Consider the following 26,109-nt stretch of genomic DNA (forward strand, 5'->3'; position numbering starts at 1 on the left):
TAAAGAGAATAAACAAATTAAGTAATTGAGAACCAATGAAAGAATATATAGGCAGACCATAGTAAGAAAGTGCATAAAAATAAATCCTAATGAAGACCTATGGTCTGAGCAGAAAGAAACAGTCAACACTAAATGCCCTCTGGCAAAGAGGAGGAAGAAATGCCCTTTATAACCAGTATTCCTCCTGGAAAAGATCTTTGGATGCTGACTGCTAGGGGTAACCCTCTACCCTATCCCACGTGAAACTGACCGCCTTTAGACCTAAATGAACACAGGAAGGACCTGAATACCAATCAGAGAAAATTAGTAAGTGCCAGGAAGGTTTCCTATACTGTTAAATATTCACTCCATCTGCAAAACTGTTTGCATAGAGACATACTTACCAGTACAGTCTGTGAGCTTACATTTTCTATAAGCTGTGCAAAAACTGCCTCATATATCTAATGTTTGTCTACTTAAAAGAAAAAATAATCTTTTGGTACCTAAAATAATTAGCTTTAAAGAACCACCTGCGGTAGGTTGACCTTGGCTGGGTGCCAGATGCCCACCCAGCTGCTCTCTCACTCCCCCTCCTCAATAGGAAGAGGGAAGAAAACAAGATGAAAGAGCCAGTGGGTCAAGATAAAGACAACAAGATCTGTTACTAATTACCAGCACTGGCAAAACAGACTTGACTTGAATAAAACTAATTTACTGCCAATTAAATTGGGTTTGAAAAGTGAGAAACAAAGACAAGTTAAAACAACACCTTCCCTCCACCCCCATCTTTTTCTCAGGCTCAGCCTCACTCCTTCCAGTTCCTGACTGCTCTACCTCCTCCACACCAACAGTGTAACCCAGGGAAATGGGGAATAGGCAGGTGCAATCAGGTCAGTCCATAACAGTTCCTCTCTGCCACTTCTTACTCCTCACACTTTTCCCCTGTTCCAGCATGGGTCCTCCCCACAGGCTCCAGCATGGGCTCTCCCCAGGCTGCAGTTCTTTGAGGAAGTATCAGGCAGCTCCAGTGTGGCATACACTGCAGGCAAGTACCTGTTCCACCACAGTCTCCTCCACCAGGCTGCAGGGCAATCTCTGCTCCAGTTCCTAGAGCACCACCTTCTCTTCCTCCTCTTCTTTCTTCAACCTTTGTGTTCCCTCTGCTGTTTCTTGCTCTTTTTGTTTGGTTCTTCCATCCTCCCCTACCCATGTGTCCTTTTTTTGCCCTTTCTTAAATATGTTTTCCCAGAGGTACCACCATCCTCAGTGCTGAACTCAGCTGTGCCTGGTGCTGTGTCAGTGGAGTCAGCTGGAACCAGCTTTTCTTGTCATGGAGCAGTGCTGGCCTCCCCTCAGAGGCCATCCCTGCAGCCATCTCACTGCCAGCACCGGGACACCAACAGACAGAACACCCACTACCACAATTTGTATTCATCACAAGATACAAAGTAGATAAAAATGGCCACGAGGAGAACTTGCCACACTTCCCTGTGTCTTCCTTAAACTTTACTAATTGCTGAGACTGCCCTTCTGTCACTTACTTTCGCTTCAGAATGGGACATCACAGGCACATGATGACCTTAACACTGCCAAGTGTAAGGTGTTGCACTTGGGCCGGAAGAATCCCAGACACAGATACAGACTGGGAGAAGAGCTTCTTGAGAGCAGCCCTGCTGAGAAGGACTTGGGGATTGTGGTGGATGAGAAACTTAACATGAGCCAGCAGTGTGCTCTTGCAGCTTGCAAGGCCAAAAGTATCCTGGGCTCTATCAGAAGAGGGGTGGCCAGCAGGGACAGGGAGGTGTTTGTCCCTCTCTACTCTGTCCTCATGAGTCCCCATCTGGAGTCCTGTGTCCAGGTCTGGGGCCCATAATACAAGATGTAGAACTGTTGTAGAGGGTTCAGAGGAGAGCTACAAAGATGATTAGAGAGCTGGAGCACCTCCCCTACAAAGAGAGGCTGAGGGAGCTAGGCTTGTTCAACCTGGAGAAGAGAAGGCTGTGGGGGACCTCATTGCAGCCTTCCAGTACCTGAAGGGAACATACAAACAGGAGGGGAATCAACTTTTTAAAAGGATAGACAATGGCAGGACAAGGGGGAATGGATTAAAGCTAAAGGAAGGAAGATTTAGATTAGACATTAGGGGGAAGTTTTTCACAGAGAGAGTGGTGAGGGGCTGGAACGGGCTGTTCAGAGAGGTGGTAGATGCCCCGTCCCTGGAAGTGTTCAAGGCCAGGTTGGATGGGGCCCTGGGCAGCTTTGTGTAGATCCAGGCCTGAAGGTTGGTGGCCCTGCCTGTGGCAGGGGCGTTGGAACTCTAGGATCCTTGGGGTCCCTTCCAACCCAGACCATTCTATGATTCTATGATCTCATCTGTTACATGTCCCTGATTATCTCACAGCAGGTATGAAGCAATCTCTTTCCAAGCAAAGGCTGTGTGGCAAGTATGTTAATACCACAAGAAACAGATAAGGCACTATTCTCTACTCACCACCCTTTACCATCACAGACCAATAAAATCTCAGTGATCTCAATGATCATGATTATTGTAGCCATGACCTTCATACACACCAGTAGCTACATGTTCTTCCCCAAGACTGAAGCCCTTGCTTTACATGAGAGAATGAGGAATCTTTTCTGTTATTTAAAATAACTTAAACATGAGATCAGCTTTGACATTTTTAGGTTTCTGTACCAGGAATGGTAGAGGATGAGTATGTACCAGCTTTTAAAGACTACAGGCTACTTCCAAGAAAGCATTCACTATAGAATTAAAATGACTTTTTTTTTTTTTTTCAGATCACACCACATTATTCACTTGAATTAATGCCCCTCAGAAGAGCAAGTAGTGTCAAGAATGCAAGCATGTTGCAAGAGATGGTATTTTTGAGAGTTTACTCTGAGCACTGATTACCTTGTTTAAAATGTAAATGCTCTACAAGGGCAATAGGTAAAAAGAAGACACCTGCCTATCTATATGCAAGTAACATGCCAGGTTGGGGTGAAAGTATCAGTAGAGACTGATACTTTCACGTGACAATCATAGGATAATACAAAGGACCTCATGCCTCACAAATCACTAAGAACCAAGTGTTTTTCAAAGTATCTTGGGATAAGTAGTGAAATAAACTAGCAAGCCCAAGCTGCCTATGACTTCTGAAAATTAGACAATGTAATGGACACCACCCATGAAATCTGAAGATGTACTGCAATCTTCAGGACCTGAAGCTGATCAAGAAAACCATTGATTTCAGCCAGGTCAGAAATTCATCTATACTGGAAAAAAATATTAATGGAAGAAAGGGGGGAGTGGGGAAGAAGACAAAGACATATTTCTTTCTCCTACTAGGCAATTCATGGCCACGTTTAGTAACATAACTATTTATACCGGAATAAAAGCTTCACTGAACAAGTGTTTCACAGGCAGCCTTTTGGCAAGTAAATTTTATCTTTTGGTGCAATGTATTTGAAATTTGCTATCCCAACCACCAAAAATTATCTTTTCTACCCTTTCCTTGAATAAAATTTTCCATTGCTACTACATACCTTATACCTACAGCCTCCCCATGATCCAGCAGAAACAGCACTGTTATTTTCTAACAAATAGTACTGATGTTTGCGTAACAGATAATATTCCCTATTTGTTTTCATCAGACTCCAGTGAAATCAGAGCTGAGCTAAAAATGGAAAGAAAAGACCAATCTTCATTTCAGAAAAGCTTTTCAGCACAGTATAAATGAAATAACATTCAAATGAGAGAGATGTTAACCATACCCTGCTCAGCCTCAGTGTCTTTCTATTTTAAATCTTTCTTTCCAAAATGCTCCTCCTCCTCCTAAGCAATTTGCTTGTTAACCCTTTGTCAGAAATATCTTTGACTTTCAGAATCAAGCAATATTTTCCCCTTCTGCATTTTGTCACCCTTCTTGTTCAACTATCTACAGTGATTATTCAAATATTAATACTCAAAGATTCGAATAAATGATTTCAAAATGAATAATTACATTATTAACTATTAAATATAAACTTAAAAAAAAAGCTTAAACATGCCAACCAAAAAACAAATTTAGAAGACAAATTGAAATAGAAAACTAGTTCCCCAGATCTGACCTTTGGATGAAGACTCGCACTCTCTGGGTACTGCACTTCTGTGTGAGGCACTGCTGAACACACATGTTCTGACATGTGTGCCCTCCTTTCCACAGACCTGGTTTGCATGATGTCATTACTGGAATAGCATATTTGTATACAGACAGAAGTGATCTACATGTGCCAAGGTGTTTATTTGGAACCACTACAAATTTTATAGCTGTTTGACTTGACAAACTTATCTGTAAAGTCAAAGGGAATTTGCCTGAAACTCCACATACCTCACATAACAATGTGATGATTTCCAGGTCCATTAAAGATATTTTTAAGAAAATTATTATTCTATTTGGCATGCCTTGGTCTACCATTTATGCAACTACCACAGCTAATACTTTCAACAAAGTAAAACCAAATTTAATCAAATTTTCCACAGAAAAAAATTAATACAGAAGTATTTTTTTAAATCTTTTATCATCCCTTAACAGCTGGACTGCAGAGTGTGTAAAGGTGGTCAGATCCTGAGTCTAACAATTGAAAGATGATATTATTTGAAAACAGGGTTAGAATTAAGAGCTATGCCATCCTCATGACAAAAAAACAATAGTACAGGAAAAGGCAGACACCATATTCACCTTAAGAATGTAAGCAGAAAAAAGGTTTATTTTTAAAACACAAATAAAGCCTTCACACTCCCAAGAAGAACACAAGCACACCTCTCCCACTCATCACACACAATACCAAAGGCCTCTTATCCAGTGAAACTTATTTGAAAGCATTTCAGTCAGCTCTCCAGTTAAAGGATAACTTCAAGAAAAAAAAAGTAAAGAAAACCAAAAAGACCACCATACACAAGCAAACCCAGATAAGCTAAACAAAGCAAACCACCACCTCTAATTTGATTAAATACAGATGGTGATTAAGTTGCAAACAAAGGCAAACTGGTTTAGGCTGATTATTAAGCATGTAATCAGATACTCCAGTGAGCTCTACTGTTACCACATAAAGCTTTTATGAAACTGCATAGCATTATGTTTTTCAGATGCTACAACAGCAGTAATCAAGTATTTCAGAGCTAAACCTGACTCAGTGTTTTCTCTGTTCAGTTTCATATTAGATTCTTTCTTCTGCAATTTTCCCTATTGATCTTGGGCACTCCAAAACAGGGCAGATGTGCTCCAGAGACACAACTGTACCGGATACAAGATAAAGAGAAGGTTCTTTCCTAGAAACAAAGGGCTGATTAGGTACATTGTGAAAAATAGTCAGCTTTAACTCAGCTCACATGCTGCATTAAGAAGATTACTCTGGGTATACTACTATAAGGCTGGGTATCTTTTTCCTTAAAACAGGGACAAAGCCATGCCACGTTGCAAACCTATTTCTATATGCTGTGAAGATGTCTTGAAAATATTGCATTGAAGATGGTTAACAACCGACAGATCAGCACAGAATTTAGTAGCTATAATCCTATGCTAGTTTTGTTATAAGAAAGGAAGAATTATAAATAGGTAAAAGTGAAATATAAACAACAATGGTGCGGGATTAGACAAAAAAACCTGTGCTCTGTATAAAGTGATAGCTTCATGTTAGGACACTAGGAACAATGTTGGCAAATATACCATCTTTCTCATTGTCAGAAAAAAAAAAAGTGTTTTCTCTATCCAGAGCAAGGATTTTGCACTGGCTTTCCTTAACAAGGCAGCACAGAAAGACTTCAGCAGTTATTGGGAGTGAATATACTTCAGGAGAGGAAGCCACAAGGTCTCCTAGAACAGCATTGGCAACATTCACAAACAATAAAAAACACCACAAGCCATTAATTTCTACAATCCTTACTTGATTTCTGTTGTTTCTTATCCCCCATCAGTAAAGTCTGAATGATAAGCAGTTATTAATTTAATTTACTTCCCAGGATTGCTTCAGATTTCACAGATTTCAGCATGTGACAGAGCTTTACTTGAATATCTTCTGTGTGGGTGGATTTGATAGAAGGATAAGTTTAGTCTGTAATGCCTGTTGTCACATATCTGTGTTTTTCTGCATCAGAGTAAGGTACATTAAACAATGACAAACTCATTAACACCTAAATATGGAATTGCTTATTTGGTTTGTATTTTATTGTCTTAGTGAGAATATCACTTTGCATGGCAGCATAAGGAAAACAAAAGCAACTGCTTAACAAGGAACAATGCAGTCACCTCTTACAGGTTCAGGAGAATACCAGCTTGCCATAGCTCTGTTCCTTATGTAGAAGTTTGAGAATTGTAACATCTTGGCACTTGAGGCACCTTCCTGTCTACTAAAAGGCACAGGACCAGAAAGAAAGCAATTGTGCTTCTACAGAATAATTCAGTTTCAACATACCTTTTATACTGGTGGTTCTGTCCTATGCTTGGATATAGGTTCAGGCTCCTTGAGGTTAAGGACAGACTGGAGTCCAGGTCCCCTACTTCCTTGACATGAAGCTATTATATAGAAGGTGAGCAATGAGATTCTCATCTTTTCTATCTCCATACAGTAGAGTGAAACTCAAACCCTGAGTCTGGACAGCTAGGTCTGTATAGGCACACCTAATAAATCAGTTCGTTTTTAACCATAGAAGAATTTTGGCTGGAAGGGACATCTGGAGGCCATCAAGTCCAACAATTTCTTGCTCAAAGCTAGGTGAACTTCAATCTGTTTGCTGGGACTCCAGCTGGATTTTAAACATCTCCAGTGGTGAAGGAACTTTGGGAAACCTGTGCAAAACCAATCTTGCAGTGAAAGAATTCCAACATGTATTTGGAATTTCTCACATTGCCACTTGCGACCACTGCCACCTACACTTTCATTGTACACCTCCAAGAAAAAGCCTATGTCATCTCCAAAACATTTGCTGAAGTAGTGCAGTTAAATATCCTTGAAGTGTCTTCTCCATACTGAAGAAACCTAGTTCCCTCAGCCCCTGCTTGCACATCCTGTGCTTCAGCCTCACAATAGTTTCAGTATCTTCCACAAAACTTGAGTTGCTGTGTCAGTACCTCTTTTATACAGAGGGGTCCAAATGACTACACTGGCACACGGCTGCTTCATTCTTAGTAAGTTTTATATCAGAGTCCTAATTACCAGATCACAAACAGTCTTAGGTGAAAGACAGATGGCATGCACACAGAAAGAGTCTGGCCAGCAGTTGTAGATGCTTGTAATTTTTGAGTAAAATGGAACTTGAATTCAGTCTCCTAAAAGGTACATGCAGTTCTGAGATACTTTCTTGGCTCAAGAGCCCAGTCTCACTAGAAGCACTACAAAAGTAAAGGCTACTGGCTGACATTGTATAATCCACGTTTAGTGAGTTTGAAAAGTTGTCACTATCACCATGTCACAGCTGAAAAACTGCTCAATTCATTCACACAACTGAATCCTGCCAAACTAATTCCCTTACATTAGTTTGGCCTACCCTAAACTAAATAAATACATAAATACAAGTAACTAGATTTTTCCTTTTATTCACACATCTGCACAGAGCGTATGAAATCAGACTGTAGCTCTCTACTTGCTGGAGGATAACAGCCCAGGTTTAGGCTAAGGTTGATAGAGCCCTCTGTATACTAGTACAATTCAAATCGTTAACATTACTGGCAAAACCCAGTAATCTACAAAGGCTTAATCTACAACACTAATCCCCAAAGGATGAGAACTGTAACTCTTCACACAGCAATCTGTCCTCTCAGTTTGTGGTCGCAGGCAACGACTACCCAGGTATGGGCTCACAGGCCTAAACCTCCAGCAGACTGCCTGCACGAAGCAGGCAGGCACTGGAGGTTCCAACTGTGAGATCGAGGCAGCACGCTTTAAATTACAGACTGTGTAATTAGGCACAGTAAAGGCCACCTTCTCTCCTGGAGAAAGACCTGTTAATTACTTTGCTGTCTGCCTTCTGCTGCCATTTCCTGTCCTGAAGGACAAGCTGCCCTTTGCCTTTCTCTTCCCCCTATTCAGACTTCAGAGTCTTATGTCCCCTTTGGAAAAGGGGACCAATATCTACTCCCCTCCCCAGATCCGAATATTCAATTAGGAACGTGTCCCTTGATATTTTTTAAGCCTAAAACAGTGCTACAGATTGAGTAGCCATTAAGATTTGATTAATTAAGGTTGCAGAAAGTAGAAATATAATCTGATACAAAATTAATGCAAAGCGTTCTCAGGGTACTAGCTTTAATTAACTTTACTGGAGAATTTTCACTGGTTCAATTCTCATCAGATACTACCCATATAGTCAAAAATATTTAATTTCTCAAGAGAAAATGAAGATTTGCATATTTAACTTCTAAATTTGCAAGAACACACATTAGTTGGCCTTGAGCTTGGTGACAGTTGAAAGAGAAACACAGCTATGTATTTTGCCACTAATATTATTCTACTTTATTAGATACAATAAAATTGTTACATGTACAAACTGGGAAGCATGCTACACAAGACACACCAATGATCTCCATTATAAACTGGCAGAGAGAGAAAGACGTGGGAATACGCAGGGCAAGAAGGCACTGGAATAACATTAAGATGTTTTAAAATCAGTTTTTGAAGTAGTAAAATAAAAAATAGTAAGCAGCAAAATTTAAAGAGTAGTAAGAAGTTTCATCTGTTATCATCTGGAAAAAAATACAAGATGATCCTTTTTTGCGGTGAGGTTTCCTCATTAGTATACTGCAATTAGGAACTTTAAAAGCCTTTAAGTGAGTTTGATTTTTAACTATGAATTTCTAGAAGAAGCTAGGAAAAAAGCAATAGGTGTGTAAGATGAAGCAATCACTTGTCCAGAGCACAGAGCTGACCTTCATCTCTCTTTTTGTTTTCTCTCAAAGGACAAAGGGGAGGGGTATAAGAACAGAGTGAGCTGGAACGGCTAGAAACTGAAGACAAAGGATTCTACAAAAACAACTCTCATATGGCCACAGCACTAAAAAAAAAGTACTTTATAAATTAATGGGTTTTTTTGTTGTTTTATGTTTTTAAAAACTGCTTCTCAGAGACTCCTCAAAGGATCTTACTGTTATCAGTGACTTTTTATTTTTTTGCATTTCTTCATCTTGCATTTCTCATGATGTTTTCAATAATTAATTTGAAAGACCCAGCCAGCATCATTCTGAGTGCAACTTACACAAGAGGTTCTCTTCATGTTACTAGATAACATGCATACAGCACAGCTGGCAGTCTTCTGTTTTCACAGCAGCCAATTCTTTGTAAGGTCCACCACAAGAGAAGTAGGGAAGATAATGTGACATTAAACCCTGTCTCTTGTTTTTTAGGCAAAATGCTAATGCCTGGAAGAATATTACCCTGTTGTAGATGAAACAAGAAGCTATAATTAAGAACAGTCTGTACCAAAGTTCAAAATGCAAAAAGACATAAAACAAAGTTCATATTGTCCAGTACAAAGTAGAAAGAACCAAGACACACACTGTAATCAGAAGGAATTAATGAGGTGTAAAACATTTAAATGAGGCAAAGTGATGAGTCATATGGAAAGAAACAGAAATACCCAGTTTCAGTGTTTCTACAGTTTCATAGTTTTCCATCAAGAAAGTGATCGTTTCAATAATTTTGCTGGCTGTAATACATAAAGTTGCAATGAACATGGATACAGATGTATTATTTAAAAACAGCCAAAAAACCCCCCTACTTGCAATACAGGTTCTTAAGATGGCCTGGGAGAACTGTTAGTTCTCTCTGTGCCATCTTTGAATTTGTTGAACATGCTTAGCAAGCTTTATGAAAAGGTATTTTAGGGTACCGTTGACAAAATTGCTATATTGAAACAACATTCCCGACTACTAACACTTTTGAACAAGTAAAGTTAATTTGCATTTCTTTGGTTTCAAGGTTTTAAGAGAAAGATTGAATGTTTATGTGTCAGTTATCTATAGGAAAACAATTTTTCCATCAGTAAAATAGGGAGGCTGCATGAATTTTTTATACTGTAGGAAAAACTTCCTCCTTGCCTTTTTAAAAATTTTTTTTGGGGTGGGGGGCAGAAGGAGGTCAGGGAGGAGAAAGAAAGATAAGGAAACACCCACAGATATTGCTGACAACTGCAGAGACCAAGTAAGAAAGGTAAAACCAGATACTCATCATCAGGTAGAGATTCTTGTCAGTATTTTCTAAGCAGTATTTTCTCTTGTAGCTGCTCTATCATTTAGAAATCTTTTCACAGTGAACCCAGAAACAGCAGCTTACAGTCTGGGCTGGTACTGATCAAAACACCACCGTGAACTTGTTGGGAAGACATTCATTACACCCATAGGACAGGTATAAAAAAGTTCCAGTGGGTAAGACATAGGTGTGAACTTAATACATCATCCTATGTTCTGCTGTAACTTTCTACCACCATGTTGCCTGGCATCTGGAACTAATTAGCAAACCTGGCAGGTAATATACAAAAGGTGTCTGAGTTGGCAGACATGAAACAGAGTTGACTTCAGTATTGACTGAGTAAAATACATGATTAATTATATTTCCTTTAAACAAACTTGTAACATCCAAAATATATTAAGCTAGTACGTCAGGGCCTCTTTGACAGGATCTTTTTCTTCATTAACCACCACTGATTTGCATTACATATAATTCTGCCCTTCAAAGGTATAAGTGAAAAGGTTATCCCTTTTTCTACTGTTTTGCCTAGAATTCATATCAGATAAATGGACCTTGTTAACTATGTCATTATATTAACCTTTTTCATAAAAGATAATATCATATCTTTCTTTTGAGTGATGTAATTTTCTTGCTATTCCAAAACTGTTTGAATGACGAATACAGGAGCATGTAGAAGGAATGGTGAATAGTTTAATTTAAATTTGGGTGGCAATGTTAGTTGCTTTTGGTTATGTTCTTGAGTGAGTTGTACCCAATATAAACACAGCAACAGAAACAGACTAGCAAATTGTTCACAGATGTCATCAGAAGATGAGAAGGATGCCACAGAAGTTCCACAGAAATAAACGGACTTCTTCAAAGGCTTGTAGAAAAGTCTCCCTTGGAGATAAAAATGCTTTCTTGTCTATGTCTTCTCCTAGGATGCTTGAGGAAGGAGTCAAAAGTATTTCATTTTCATCAAGTATCTTGTCAGAAAGGCACTTCAAATAGTGTCAACTGCAGATGGCAAGTTGGTAAACTACTTATTTTCTGAAACGGATTATTTGAAGTAAAGCTGGTTTAGCTCCCTCAAAGCACCTGGTAGAACATCTGCATGTTGAGACAAGCCTCACATGTATAAATATGTACTTTTCCTTCTACTTCAGAGATGAGAAAGCACCAAGGATATCCTGTTTCTAAGCAATTGTGGAAACAGAAATTACTTGCCAAAACAGGTATCTTCCTCAGGAGGCTAGGGCTACGCCATAATGTCTGATAGACTGCTGGAGCTGCTCCAGCAAATTAAAGAACTGGAGTATTGCTCAGTGCAGGTAATAGAGTAGCTTCTGTCATTCTGAGATGACAAAAAACACAAAAAAGCAGAAAAAACCATGCCAGTCAAACCAAAAAAAAGAGAGATCCCGGTTATATTAGTTGCATGTTTCATGAGCACTTTGCATACTTGTCATGATTAAATGTCGGGATGAGACCTAGACTTTCCCATTCTCTTCCTCACCATTCCAGTTTCCATGGAAAGGACATGTACTTCTGCACAGTCCAAGTAGGTGTGCTGTGGATGATCCAAGTGCAGATGGTGAGGCACTCAGCTTGGCATTTTAGAGCTTATGCCAGTCTTGGCTTATTCCTCTCATGTACAGAGACAGAAGAATTTTCAGAGGATGACAAAGGATCCTTCAGGAGTAACTGGTTATTGTCAGGTATAGTTGTGTGCAGATTTCACAGGTGAAACCAAGCAAATGACTACAAAAGCCAGAATGTATTTTCATTAAGATCTATGCAAAGCTCTTGAAGCAGTCCATAAATAGGGAAGGAGAGATGTAAAGAGAAAGTGATCTATGTTCTAATGGTTATGTTCAGAAAATAAAGCACTTGAAGGGAGTAGACTTGAATTCAACTTGTGAATAGTTAGCCCTGTCAGTTAACAGACAAGCCAGTATTCAGCAAGGCCTTGCATGCAATCTTTATTTATAGAAACACCTGGATACTGACTTCATCTATGTGTCACTCTCATACGTTACCCACACCACCTTAAATAACCAATAATTCTAATCAAATCTGTCTAAAACCACACTCAAGGGTAGAAGAGACACTTTTCACAGACAGCTGATTATGGAGAGGTCCATAACAGCTACTTCAAGAATTTTTTCCTTACTCTATTCTTAATAGGCTTCTTTTCTATCTCTCTTTATACTTGATCACTTGTAAACTGAAGACCTCTGATTCAATACTTTCAGTAGCTGAAAGGATTTGAAGAATCTCCTCTACTGAGTCCCATTTTATATGTTAACTTCCCACAATTAATGCCTATTACTTTGACTTAATTTTAACTTTCAAAGGCTGCTCCTGCATGGAATAAACCCTCATGCTTTGCTATTTAATCCTCGTGAATCTTTTCATGCTTCCCTGAATGCTTTTTCATTTAGTGATACATCAGCTGGGTTGAATATAAACTGCCTCCCTGCCAAGTTTAAGATTGTAGCTTTACATGAGCTGCCTAGCTAGAGAGAAGTAGGAACCTAAAAGAAAAACAAACCAAAACAAAAAAACCCAACACAGATGCCTTTGTTCCTTAGTTCATAAGAAGTCCTTATGCTAGAACTGTAAGATAGAAGCACCTCACTACAAATACACACACAAGCAGAAAAGAAAGAAGGGAAGAAACATTTGAAGTAGAGATCACAGCTGCCTTTACTTCTGATTATTCAACATTTGCTTTGTAAAAGGAACTACTTCTTTCCTCACATTGGTCTCACACACATTAATTCCACAGAGAAAGCACTTTGTGTGGAAGGGGAAGGAAAAATTCAGCCACTGGACAAACAACTGACCTATCAACATTAACATGCATATAGAAATACAAAGTTTTTAAGTCCTATATTTGACTTACCCAGAAAGACCCTCACTACCTCCACCTCCCAGTCTTCTAGTGACAGGTAAGTCCTATTTATTTTACCCTTTCCAAACCGTCCACATCTATGTCCTTACTCACGCAAGAGTCTCTTAAGGGATACAACCCTTGATGAAAACAAAAGCCTAGTATTTTGGCCACTGTTATTAAAATGTTAATTACTTTAATAAATTACCACTACATAGGAAGAATCAACAAAATTGAGGTGCTAAAGTATGACTTCTCTTGGAATTTCACCTCGTGCTTTCAAAACAATATAAACACACGTAGAGAGTAAAACTATTGAAAGCCTCTACATCTGTCACAACAAAAGGCATGATACTCCAAATTATTTCTCTGTATCTGCCTTCCTTGACAAGGCCTTCAAATATACTCAGAGAACAGATAAATTAGACCGCTTCACTGGAATTACTGCTCCCTGAGCAGAAGAGGAATACTTCAGAAAGGAGGGTGGGAGTTGAAATTTCTTCAACAGAACAAACAGCAGATATGATTAAGTGCTCAAGGAAAGTGCCACAGAGAGAACATCAGTTGAAAAAAAAATAAAAAATAAAATCACAGAAGGCATAGAAAGCTTCCACTGTTCTAATCAGTTTGAACAGAGAAAAGTCAGACAAATTAGCTGAAAATCTGGCCTACCTCAACAGCAACCACATCAAGGGAAAGTCAGGTAAACTAACAGGCTTCTAATATAATTCATTTTCTAAACAACATTTAAATTACCTACTGGGAAATGGCATCTAACCCACACAAATTCCCAGACCAAGTTTTGGACTTGTTTGGAAGAACAAGTTGACACAAGAAGAAAAAAAGCACCCAAATCCTGGGAACAGTTTAAAAGTCCTATATGAGTTCTAGTGCTCAGCAGCTTTCACAGACACTGCTTCACTTAAAGCAAAGACTGCCACTGGTCCTGCTGATACCTGTTCCACGCAAACGAAAAACCCTCAAAAAAACCCACAGCGTCACCAGAATTCGTAGAAGAATATGATTATGAAAGCAGATGCTGAAGAGCAGCCCTGAGAGGGGAGTACGATGAATCACCACTAAGTACAGAGACACAGGCAACTGCTCCTCTCCTCTCACGAGGAGCCGGATAGAAATGACATGCCAAAAGCATGCACAGACACCAAAATGAGATGTTCAGGCACTGCCTAAGGCTCAAAGAGCACCTGACGTTCAGTAACTGGCTCAGATCACACAGCCTGGAAAGTAGGGAAAACCCGCAATGTTTTTTTTAGTGCTTTTTCCTCCCACTGCAGTAGGGAACTGATGCAACGTACCACCACAGGAAGACAGGCAGTCATTTGGCTGCTGACCCCAGAACACTGCTAAAACTTCCTTCTTTCTAGAACTCTGCCTTCTAGTTTTCTTAGAGCAATCATATGCAATTAAGATATGCAATCTGATAGTTTCCAAATAAACTTATGAGAGAGTAGTTAAAAACACATATTTATAACAATGGGCCACAAAAATGATCAAAGGGCTGGAGCACATCTAATATGAAGACAGGCTGACAGAGTTGGGCTTGTTCAGCTTGGAGAAGAGAAGGCTTCAGGGGGATCTTATAGTGGCCTTCCAGTACCTAAAAGTGCAAGAAAGCTGGGGAGGGACTGTTCATGAGGGGTAAACAGCAATAGGGTAAGGGGTAATGGTTTTAAACTCAAAAAGGGGAGATTTAGGTTGGATATTAGGAAAATATTCAATATGAGGGTGGTGGATCACTGGAACAGGTTGCCCAGAGATGTAGGGGAGACCTCATCCCTGGAGATATTCAAGATCAGGCTTGACGGGGCTCTGAGCAACCTGATCTAGTGAAGATGTCCCTGCTTACTGCAGTGGGGTTGGACTAGATGACCTCTAAATGTCCCTTCCAACTGTACACATTCTATGATTCTATAACATACTGTGCCACCAAGAGACACAACTATAAACTCAAAAACTTTTCTCGTGTGTAGATGAAGTCCTTAAGGACATGATCTGGAGGTGGTCTAGTCAAGGTTAGGCTATGGTTGGACTCAATCTAAAGGGTCTCTTCCAACTCAGGTGATTCTATAAATAACTCCCTGATCTGCAGTCTTATCAGCTATACAACTGCAGGAAAACAATGTTTAAATAACAGCTCTCATGCCTTCCTTGCAAATGCTGTCAGTGAAAATGGAAGTGCTGTAAAGTGTTTTTTGAGTTCTTCCATGTTGAAAGCTGCTACATCAATAATACATTTCCCTCGTATCTTAAGAAAAGATAATCAGAAATGCTGCTTCTTGCTCTTTGGTCTGTACAACAATTGCATACATGCACAGAGTGTACAGTTTAAAAGTACCTTCTTCAAGAGTGACAAGTAGCTAATGCACCAGACCATATAAAGTATCTTCATGTAACTCCTTCCTTGCGTGTTAATGAAACAATTCCCAATTATTAGCTTTCTATGTATTGAAAGCTTATTGTTAAATGAACATATAATAAATACTAACGTGTCAGTAAGAAAGTGATATTGCATGCTTAAATTTATTATACAGCATTGGTGTTCCTCCAGGTGCATGGCTATCATTTTAATCTTCTATAAATACCCATTCAGACTTTATTTGTTCTGGAGATGCTCTGTGCATGTGTAGGTGAGGGGGGACGTGTGAAGGCTTAGCTTCTTTTTTTTTTTTCTTTATGTCACCATTTATCAGTGGGTTTGCTTTTGTAAAATTCAAGATAACATTGATATTGCCCCAGTCAGGCTCTGGTTGTACTGCATGAGTTATACAAAGAAAAATTACACACAGCTGTAGTGGTATTATTTTTGCACATTGTCACTCAGAGTGAATGACAATGACATTATACAATTCTTTGCTACCTTATAATAGCATAGCAGCCATTCAGTAGATCAACACCTGACTGCCTTGCAGGCAAATGAACACATTAAAAAGAAAGTGTTTAACAAGGCCTCTAGCTATTCTGGATAACTTAGAGGACTCCCCATTCAGGATAAATACTCTGATTGGAAAAGGTTTTGTGTTTTGTCTAAGAGCTGAATGTAAACATCAGTAGCCTGTATATAAACAAGTATATGATAAGATGGGCTTACCTCACTGAAAGAAAACATGGTTTCCATAGGCTTTTAAGGCATGCTGTAATGAATTTCTATGTCTCTCTCAAGTCATACAGCTTCTATATTTGTGTACAGAATCACAGAATGATAGAATTTTCTCAGTTGGAGGAGACCTTTCAGAACAAGTCCAACCTTCACCCTGTGTTGCCAAAACCACCATTAAACCATGTCCCTCAGCACCACATCTACCCATCTTTTAAAGACCTCCAGGGACGGCAACTCTACCACCACCCTGGGCGGCCTGTTCCAATGCCTAACAACCCCCTCTGTGAAGAAATTTTTCCTCACATCCAATCTAAATCTCCCCAGAAGCAACTTGACACCATTTACTCTTGTCCTGTTGCTTGTCACTAGGGAGAAAAGGGTCAGTCCCCATCTCTCCACAAGTTCCCTTTGGGGAGTTGTAGAGAGTTATTAGATACTCCTTGAGCTGCCTCTTGTCCAAGCTAAACAGCCCCAGTTCCCTCAGCTGCTCCTCATAACATTTGTTTTCCAGTCCCCTCACCAGCCTCGCTGCCCTTCCCTGGATGTGCCCGAGCACCTCAATGTATATACCCCATTCACATCTCTTCTCATGCTCTGACTCTATGAGACCTTACAAATAACAGTTACTTAAAAATGCAGCGGTCTGGCTCTGGTTTAGCTGTTTTGATGGTTTGGGGTTTTTTTGTTTTTTTTTTTTTTTAAATAAAGAGTTTTACATTATGCCTGCCTTTTAAAGTCTGTTTTTTTTTCACATGCTTCAATTCTTACAGGCATTAACAAATCCCATTCTCTCCTATTTTCTGCTTGCTGTATCTGAGCTCAGAAACAGTAGCCCAAATCAGTAAAGCCGTCATCATGCCACTGTTTTAAAACAAGAGTAATACAAAACAAAGGGTTCATGACTGAATCTCTCTTGCTCTATAAGGCTACGCAGTACAGTTTTGTTCTTTCTTACATTTGAAATTGGCGATTTTGATAGCCAGCTATCAACTTTTATGTCTCCTCCTAATGGCACCAGTTCCTTCCAGTCATACAAACACACTACTGTACTGATTCTGCAATGAAAACAAACCTAAAAAGGACAAAAGAGATCAGCCCAAATGAAACATGTCATTAGTATCTGGAAAAAATGTGCATAGTAAAAATATTGGGAAAGGAATGGAACAGAAATACAAGTTACCACCCTACTAAACTGAGTTCCTAAGTTCTGACCATTGCACATCAGAAATAAGCATTCAGGAAGTATATGAAAACTGAGAAGAATGGATTAGATACGGAGCACAGTTGATACATATGGAAAGAATAAATAGACCAAGACAACTCTGTTCTTGAAGAAAAGGGGAATGCGATAGATGTGTGAAATCACGACTGGTGAGAAACCGAAAAGGAAACAATTGTTTACATATCTCACATCATGTCAATTGAAAAGGCCCCCAATTAAATCATTAGACAACAGATTTTAAGGCAAAACAAAAAGACTGACTTCTGTATGCTCCACCTGCACTGAGTCATAGAATTGCTGAAGGATACTGTGGGGGCTGCGCATGGAAATCAGATCAGCCAAACAGTCAGGACACGATGCCCCCTGCGATTAAACGCAGTGCAAGCATCACTTCATGCCCGCGGAACTTGTCATCAATGCTGTGCACTGGAAACCCTATCAAAAGATGATTATTAATTCTCTAAGCATCCTTTACTGGAATTTTGCCAGCGGTCTTCTTTCAATAGCAGATTTATATTCTTACAGACTACATTTATAATGATATGCCGACAGCTTTTCTGAATAAGAAGAGGTTTCTGTCCATCCTAAACAGTTTGAACAGGCATCTGACAGTCAACGTTCTAGTGTGAACAGCTAATTTTTAATTTACTAGCCAGCTAATGTAAGCTGTCATGCACAGCAGGGGAAAAAAAAAGTCCCTATACGCATTTCATTTAAAAAAAGAACCACACAAAACAGACACTCACCCTAATAGTTCCTAACTGCTCTTGCTAACCTTGAATAAAACATATCTTTCACTCCTTTTTTTGTTATATAGTTTTGCAGTGTTATAGTAGCGTTTTCTTGGAATTCTGTGGCAACACATAAAGATAACAGGAACCTTCTGTGCCCCAAACAAGCACCTTGGGAATTTTGAAAGTAACAGAGTCTATTTATCCTGATTGTCCTTTTAAATTTATATTTCAGTCAAGTGAGAATGGTGGTGAACTGCCGCTTAACATCAAGAGCGTTTCTTGACCTACTTGTGGATAGATGATTTCAAACCAGAAACATATTTTTAATTTTTGCTTTGACCAGATTAGGGAGAAAAATAAAGAAAACAAAAAAAAGATAGTTCTAGAGAGTTATGGATTAGAAATACTGGGCAGAACTCTAGAGATTTTTTGAAAGCAAAAGTTGAAAAGTCAAGTCACTCAGACTGAACCATGAAAACAGGGAATTGTTGGAATATTCGTTTACCTAAATTTAGTTTAGTCACTTCTGAACTGACATTTCCATGAAAAAATAAATATCAAATTAGAAGGCACTCTTGATCAAGGCGCATGTTCTGCTATTATTTGTTTCCCCTTGCTTTGAAGCGTGAAAACTCTGCTTTTGAGCCTTCCCCTGAAGGAGTGAAATGAGCTCAAGACTCCTCAGTGCAGAGAATCTGTGCACTCATGCTTTCTGCAGTTCTTCAGCTTGATCTGCTATCCAAACAGAAGCAATCATTTTCACAGAACACCTTGTGCAGGATGAAATGACAGCTTTCTCATTAAGCACCGTAGCTTTGACTCTCCTATGAAGTTTACCTCTCTCCTACCTAAAACCAACCAACAAGTAGAGATGCTGAACAGGAACCAATTTAAGGCTGCTGCTGAAGTAATAATATCCTTTGCCAATATGATCCACAGTATTTTAAGTGAGGTTTAACGTGTGCTATAAACAGCATCATGGAAGGGCCATTAATAAGCATCTGTGCTATTTTAAAACAACAGGTGGTGAGATCGTTTCACCACAGTTATGTGCTCACCATATGTGTAAGTAGAAATTCTGTGGGAGGCAGAAGGCAAATGAGTGAATAGTTAGCAAATATATATGTATTATATAATATATAAAATTATATAGATATATTAAGATGCACATGGTCTCCCTAAAGCTGCAGCACATTTTTCAGGCAAGCAAACAGCTGCCAAGATAACTTTGATATAACTTTGGGTCATTTGGAATAGTTGTTAGAACAAAGATGTGACAAAAAAGTCAGAGAAGTGTAATTGTGTGTGGAGTTAGACCTATTTGCCTATCACATCTGATGAATCACTGGGGCATAAGTGCAGAAACGGGTGCATAACTGTGCAAAGACAGGCCAGTTGCTTTAAAGTACTTCTGAACATGGGTCAGGTTAAATTGCCCATGAGTGCCATAAAGCCAATGGAACAGCAATATAGCCAATTTTAAAATTCCTTTTAATTTGGGTTGGAAAACAAAACAAATTCTACTAGACCGAACTACACCCTGGCTGACACAAAAATTTTTCCGCTGCAGCTCTTCTTCTAAGTTCATGTTTTATACTTGGTTCACCCAGGGTAGAAAGAAAAGATATCTTGGAATCATTTTGTGACCACAGAAGTGTGAGCAGCTCAGAAATGAAGTGCGTATCTTCAGTATGTTAGGGAGGACAAAACCCACTATCTTATCTTATTGGTGCTGTTGTAAGAATTAAATGAAGAAAAAGAAATTACTTGGCCTGGCATCGGGCTGGGACAGTTGCAGCAACTCTACTACAAGATAGTCCATTTTACGTTACTTTCTCCTCTGATATGTTTAAAGACAGGTGTATATGTATAGTGAAAGCATACAGTTCTTTGCAATCAGATCCTTTCTTCTATAATGTTGTTTTAATAGAGTATTTTTGTAAGAGTATACAATATGAAGACTTTCCTGAAACTAGTCTCTCAATGCATCATGAAACTAATACGTATAAATGGATTCACACTTGTGATGCCTTCACATACAGTCACCTTCCAGAGGAAGTCTTGAATTCACTTGGTTTTCAAGACGCACTTTTATCCCCGCATTTCAGATGTCAAATTCAGGGGCTCATTACCAGGGCTGTGAAATACTGACTTACTCAATTTGGTTGAATTCAAGATGAAAAAGATACTTAATGCCTGTCTTGTTCCCCCCAATAATATAATAATAATAATATATTATAAATGGATAAAACTCTTAGTTCTCTTTAACAATTGCTACCTTTGCAGTTGACTGGCCACTCACAAAGAGATCTGCTATTGACAATACTTAAAGAGTCCAGCATTAAATTCATTTGCGTAATGTTTAATTTTATCCCTGGCATTTGTCAAGATGAAAATTTCTTCTCACCTAGAAACGTTAGCTACTGGCCGCAGAGGGCATGCATTTGGAGTATGTTGATATGTTTGCTCTTCAGAAGAAAAACTGGTACTGCTGGTAAAATACTCTACATTTTTTGCATCTACTGAAGTTCATAGTCTTAAATTCACTGTGTAGTATCTGTCCACTCACACCCTGCTCAAGTCTTCCGTTAGGGAATTCTTAATTTTGGAAAAACAGTCCCACTCAAAGCCTGGTAACAACACAACGGAGAAGTTACATGCTTGGTCTAGAACCTGGTTATATTGTTAGTTCCAATAGCACCCGGAAACATCAGCTTGTAACACTGTGATAATCACAGAGATGTTACTGAACTGTTCATTTCAGCCCTTGGAAAGGACTACAACTGAAATCAAACCTCTGCAACTTTAAGAGCATTTCAGGTTACTGGGTTTTCCAGTTTGCTCTCCTAAGGAAACAAGCCTTATGCAAACATACCCATCTAGACTCCACTCGTAAATTTGGTCAAATGAACCTGCTGGTTCGAAGGCTGACTGCGGCCTAGAAATCTCAAAGATAATTAAGCTCTTACAAATTTGAAGAGCTAACCCAGATGAAGAGCTCCAAAATAGCAGACCCTCTGAGGAAAAAGCAGCTAAATCTCAGCTGCTACCCAGTCTGTCTGGCATCAACCAGCTGGCCAACTAGGCTGTTCTTCCAGTCAGCAGGGCTGCTGCCCCAGATTAACCACAAAAAAGATGCTTTTCTTTGCTTGACAGAGGTAAAGAAGTTACTGTAACAGAACGAGGACAAGGAATTCTAGACGAGAAGTCTGTAGGAAGTGGATTTACATCAGTTACACCACTGAATTAAATTCACACTGATATTAGATATCATCTTTTTTTTATGGATAGGTGCACATTTACATTTTATGTTATTATACTGTCTGTCTTTGGAGCACATGTAAAATAAAAACAAAAGTAATTCAAACTGTCAAGCCAATCAGATGTATGTTCACATCTACAGCAACGTGTGACTCTTGATCAACTACTCCTTCATCCCTGATACTGCATTTTTTAAAAAACATGTTAACTAACAGTCTTCTGAAACATTATTTAGGTTCGCCAGGAAGCACAAATAGCTAAATTTACTGTGCTAAACTTGTGACAACATTAATACATACTAACACTACCATATATTTACAACAACAGAATAGGAGACCATTATGTGATGCTCTATTCAGTGAAGAAATTGACTTTATATCAAATGGGTGGACAAATAGGTGAAATACCTGAACTCAGCTACATGGTTTCTTTTTTGAGCCAAAGGTAGAGGAGAAATTGGCAAATGACTACAGCATTGCAATGCTGAGACAGTCAGCCATACTTTTCCTCCAGAAAGAAAAAAAGAAAAACACTAAAATCCCACAGCAGAGATGTCATAACTCAGATGCTTAAATGTTTTACAAGAACAAAGTAAATGTCTGGTAGATGACAGATACAGGTTTGGTAGAATGACATTTTTTTCTAAATTGAAGTGCAGGCACTGGACATGACATGGAGTGCTTAAAAGGTACAGGTTTATATGGGGTAAAGCTAATGACTGCTCATCAGAGCTAAGATTTGTCTGTTTAATTGATTTCCGACACTGCAACTCACCAGTAACTCTTTGTTTCAGCCTTGTGAAGCCTCAATTGTCTTCTAGGCACATTTCCTGGCTCTGTGGCCACCATTTGCATTCTGCATACCCAACAACAGTACTAAGGCAAATGCATGTATTTAGACATCTTCCCAGAAGCAATGACAACTGACCAAGCAACTGCCTGTTACCTCCCTAAGCATTACTTTTATCACTCTAGCACATGACCAGAGGCTTCAACTATGGGTATCCTACAGCCGCACGAGCTGCTCTACGCACACGTAGGATGACAGGATCATCTAAGATGAACACACAAGTAGACATTCAATAAAATAACCTTCAGCTTCCAATATCCTGCTTCCTCTTTTCATTAAGAACAGATTAATGCCCTAACCTTTTCTTCCCAGAGGCACAATCATTGTTTTTTGCCTCCAAACTAAACCACAGAGAGCCATTAACCATTGCTACATGCAGACAGCACTCACTCTAATGACCTGCCTCCTCATGCCAAACCGAGCCTCCTGTATTGACATGCCTGCTTCACAGCAACCTTTTTTAGAGCAGAACAAAGGGAAAAAAAAACCAACCTTAAATGAAAAATCACCAACATATCAGACAGGCATACGCCACCTAGATTTCCCCCTTCTCCTCAATTCCAAAAGACCACACAACCTAGTGTTACGAGCTGCGTACGTACCGCAAACAGCACGCAGTGTCAGTGGCCAAGATACAGTTGTGCACGCACTCCTGCTGTTCTTCCACTTCTGAACGCGACACGGTGGAAGAGCAACTCACTGACTCCTCCATTTAGCAAACAAGGGCATTCGAATTTTGCGGCTGTTTTGTTTGCGGCACACCTTGTGCTGGGTGATAAAAAGGGAAACAACCCCAAACCCGCAAACACAAGTCCCTGAAAGCATCAACAGAATCCATCTTGGTTTAGGGGCTGGTTCTCCAACTTCTTCTGCGCTCCCGGGAAGCGACTTCCAAATCCAGAAACGTCAACGAGATGACATCCTTTATTTTTTTTTTTTGCTTCTGCTCCCGGAAACCCTTCTGCCCTAAGATGTCTTCCCCATCCCTCGAGGGGCGCACACCGGACTGGAGAGAGCGAGAGGGAGCCCGGCGCGCAGTCCTGCACCTGTCGCAGTGCCCCACAGTCCTTCCCGCTTTCGCGCCCGTCCTGCGCCACGCCGCAGACAAAACACCCCTTCCGCGCGAGCGGGTCCCTCCTGGCAAGGGCAAAGAAAGCAGCCCGGGCTGCTGAGCAGAGGGGCTGGCACGGAGCCACCGCACATCCTGGCAATAAAAAGATAAAACGCAACGCCGTGGCGCTTCCGAGAGGGCAGCCTTTCTGCTTTTGGAGGGAACCACAGGGGAAGGAAGGGGAAGGAAGCTACATGCCCGAGCGCAGCTCCAGACCCTTCCCGCACGCACGCAGCACGGCGGCTGTTCCCAGGGACGCCGGCCGGGCCTTCCCCGCCCTCGCAGCGGGCCTCCGGCAGCAATGCGAGCCGAGGCAGGCGGCTCGGCAACGGCAGTGCCGCGGCTCCCCGGCCGGGCAGCGCCGCAGCGCTCGCCGCCCGCCCCCGCACACGCCGCCGGCAGCTCCCGCTCACCTTTCCAGCGACCGGCTCAGCGCATCTTCCTCCCTCCCTCCCGCAGCGGCTGCTGGTGGCGGCCCAGAGCCCCTAGGCTCGGTGGAGCGGGGTACCCGGCGCTGCCCCTCCCTCAGCCGGTGGCAGCTCCCGCTGTCACTTCACCCCCACATCCCGCCGCCGGCGGCGCCGGCAGCTGCTGCTCCTAAATTCACGGCGCTCCGGCGGCATGAAGTCATCCTCCCCGCCCCCTCCCCGGGCCGCCGCACTCCGCTCCCGCCGCGGAGGGAGAGACGGCCCCTTCACCCCGCCACCCGAGCCTTGCGGGGCCCTGGGGCTCCACCCTCACCCAAGGGTCCGGCAGTCCGGCGGTACTACACGCACCACCTGTCCGGGGAAGCTGCGAGGGGCGGGACGGTCTCTCGGCGGTGCAGCTGCGGGTCGGGGGTCCCTCCCCGGGCACGGCGGCAGGATGGGCCGCTCCGCCCCGCGCCAGCCTTCCCCTCTCAGGAGTCCCCGGCAGCGGGCTGTAGGGCGCTCGGCTTTCCCGCCCGACGGCCGATGGCAGCGGTCTCGGTGTAGTCGCCAGCACCGAGGCTTCCCTCGCCGCTCTGCCCAACCCGGTCGTGCCGGGTTAAGCGTTGAGGAACGGGGTCGGCAGGCTCCCGCAGCGCTGCAAGGCCGGAGCTAAGGGAGAGCCTCTCCCCAGGAGAGGGGTGTGGGGGTGTTGGTGTGTGTGTGCGAAAATCCGCTGTAATCCCTCGTGCTTGTGTGTGGGCGCCCAGCTCACCCCCTCCCCTCCGGGCCTCAGGGCAGCTTGTACCCCTGAAATGCGGCAGTTTGTAGGGTGGGAGTCTCGTTGACAGTGACTCTCGCGCTGCCTGGGAGGGGAGAGCAGAGCGAAGGCACCGTGTTGAAGGTCACCAGGACACGCTTCTCCCTTACCAAGGGCGTTCTGATATTTTTAAGACCCACCAGTAGGCAGCATGTCTATTTTTGTTACTTAGAGCGGGCTGAGCACGTACAGGGTAACTGGCAGGCTCATAAAGGCGGCTGGATTCCTGTCACATTTACAGTCCCACGAACCCATCCCGTTTGCAGGACAGGCACGGCTAAGTTGCTGCATAAATAACACCATGCGGACTGGTTCGCATAGATACGCTCTTTGCCAAACCGTCTTAGTCTGGACGCTGTTTGTATCTCACAAGCAAGGCAGGAAGGGTTGTGTCTGGTCAGGAAAAGTCCTGCTGGATGGATTCCCAGGAAAACACGAATGTTGCGAGCACAGGTGTGTTTCCAAGGCACTGTGCCTGCGCTGTTGACCGGGCAGCCAAGTGATGCCTCAGCAAGGTTTTGGAGTAGACCAAAGTTGGAAATGTTGATGTTTTCTGTGGTGGTGAGGTCTGAAACAGGAGAAGAGCTGTTTCAGTGGCCTAGGTATAGATAGGAAGGTTGCATGTAGGGGTAGAGGAAAGCAGAAAAGGGGAGAGGACTCTCATTAAGGTTAGGATTGTGATGTCTGGCTCAGATGAAATAGAGGAATTCTGAGCTTGAGTTCCCTTTTGTAAATTGTGTTTATTTTTATAAAGGTCATGGTGAGGCTTTTTAACTGTGCCAGTGTCTTTGATTTGGTTGCCTGTACCTGTGCAGTCCTATGGTTGTGCTCATTTTGATCTGCTCCTGTTTACTCCCTGCCTTGAACCTCTTCCCTTGATTGGCATTGCAGACCTGAATGTGCCGCACTGGCAGCATTTCAGCAGTGATATTTAATCTCTGTTTACAGAGTGTTGGGTTAGGTGATTAAAGGCTCATCTCCACATAGACAGAGGATCCCAGAGGCACGTGGGCAGGCAGGGGAGCCCAAATAACCCTGTCAGAGAATGAGTGCCCCTGCCCAGCCCCTTCCAGGGCTGTCCTAGGGTAGTCTCAGCCCCACAGGGCTGGGAGGACACCCAGAAAGTCAAACACGAAGCTCTCCATGTGTCGCCTCGTGGATAGAGGGGGTTACTGCCTAGGGGTACAGGGCACAACATGGGATACATAATAGGAAGAGCATTTTGGAATTGCATAAGGCTTATTATGAGATGTTTAGGGCAAGAACCAAAGGCAGGGAAAGGAGTGGATCAAGATGCTATGGAAACTACTAATGTGGGGAAGCAGTGGGATGAGGAGGTAAATAGGACTAGTCCTGTGTAATTAGGCTGGTGGTCAGTAACACTTGTCTGGCTACACCCTGCACCTGATCTGTGAGGTCTCCTGTCTTCTCACTAGACCCTATTTCTAACTCTCCTACTGAGTGAGAGGACTCCCAGTTCTGTGCGTGTGAGATGGAAGTGCTAGCAACAAG

The 26,109-nt window shown here is 41.7% G+C and overlaps 1 protein-coding gene across 1 annotated transcript in view; it reads right to left on the reverse strand.

The window, feature by feature from the left end:
* PKIA (cAMP-dependent protein kinase inhibitor alpha) overlaps window positions 1-23,934 on the reverse strand; it is a 53,851-nt gene extending 29,917 nt beyond the window's left edge. The window contains exon 1 of the mRNA XM_084279862.1: window positions 23,784-23,934. The gene's annotated coding sequence lies outside the window, so the exon portion shown is untranslated. The remainder of the gene's footprint in view (window positions 1-23,783) is intronic.
* Between the last annotated feature and the right edge of the window lie 2,175 nt (window positions 23,935-26,109).

This window comes from Gallinula chloropus, assembly GCF_964237585.1.
Source record: "Gallinula chloropus genome assembly, chromosome: 2".
Taxonomy (NCBI): Eukaryota; Metazoa; Chordata; class Aves; order Gruiformes; family Rallidae; genus Gallinula; species Gallinula chloropus.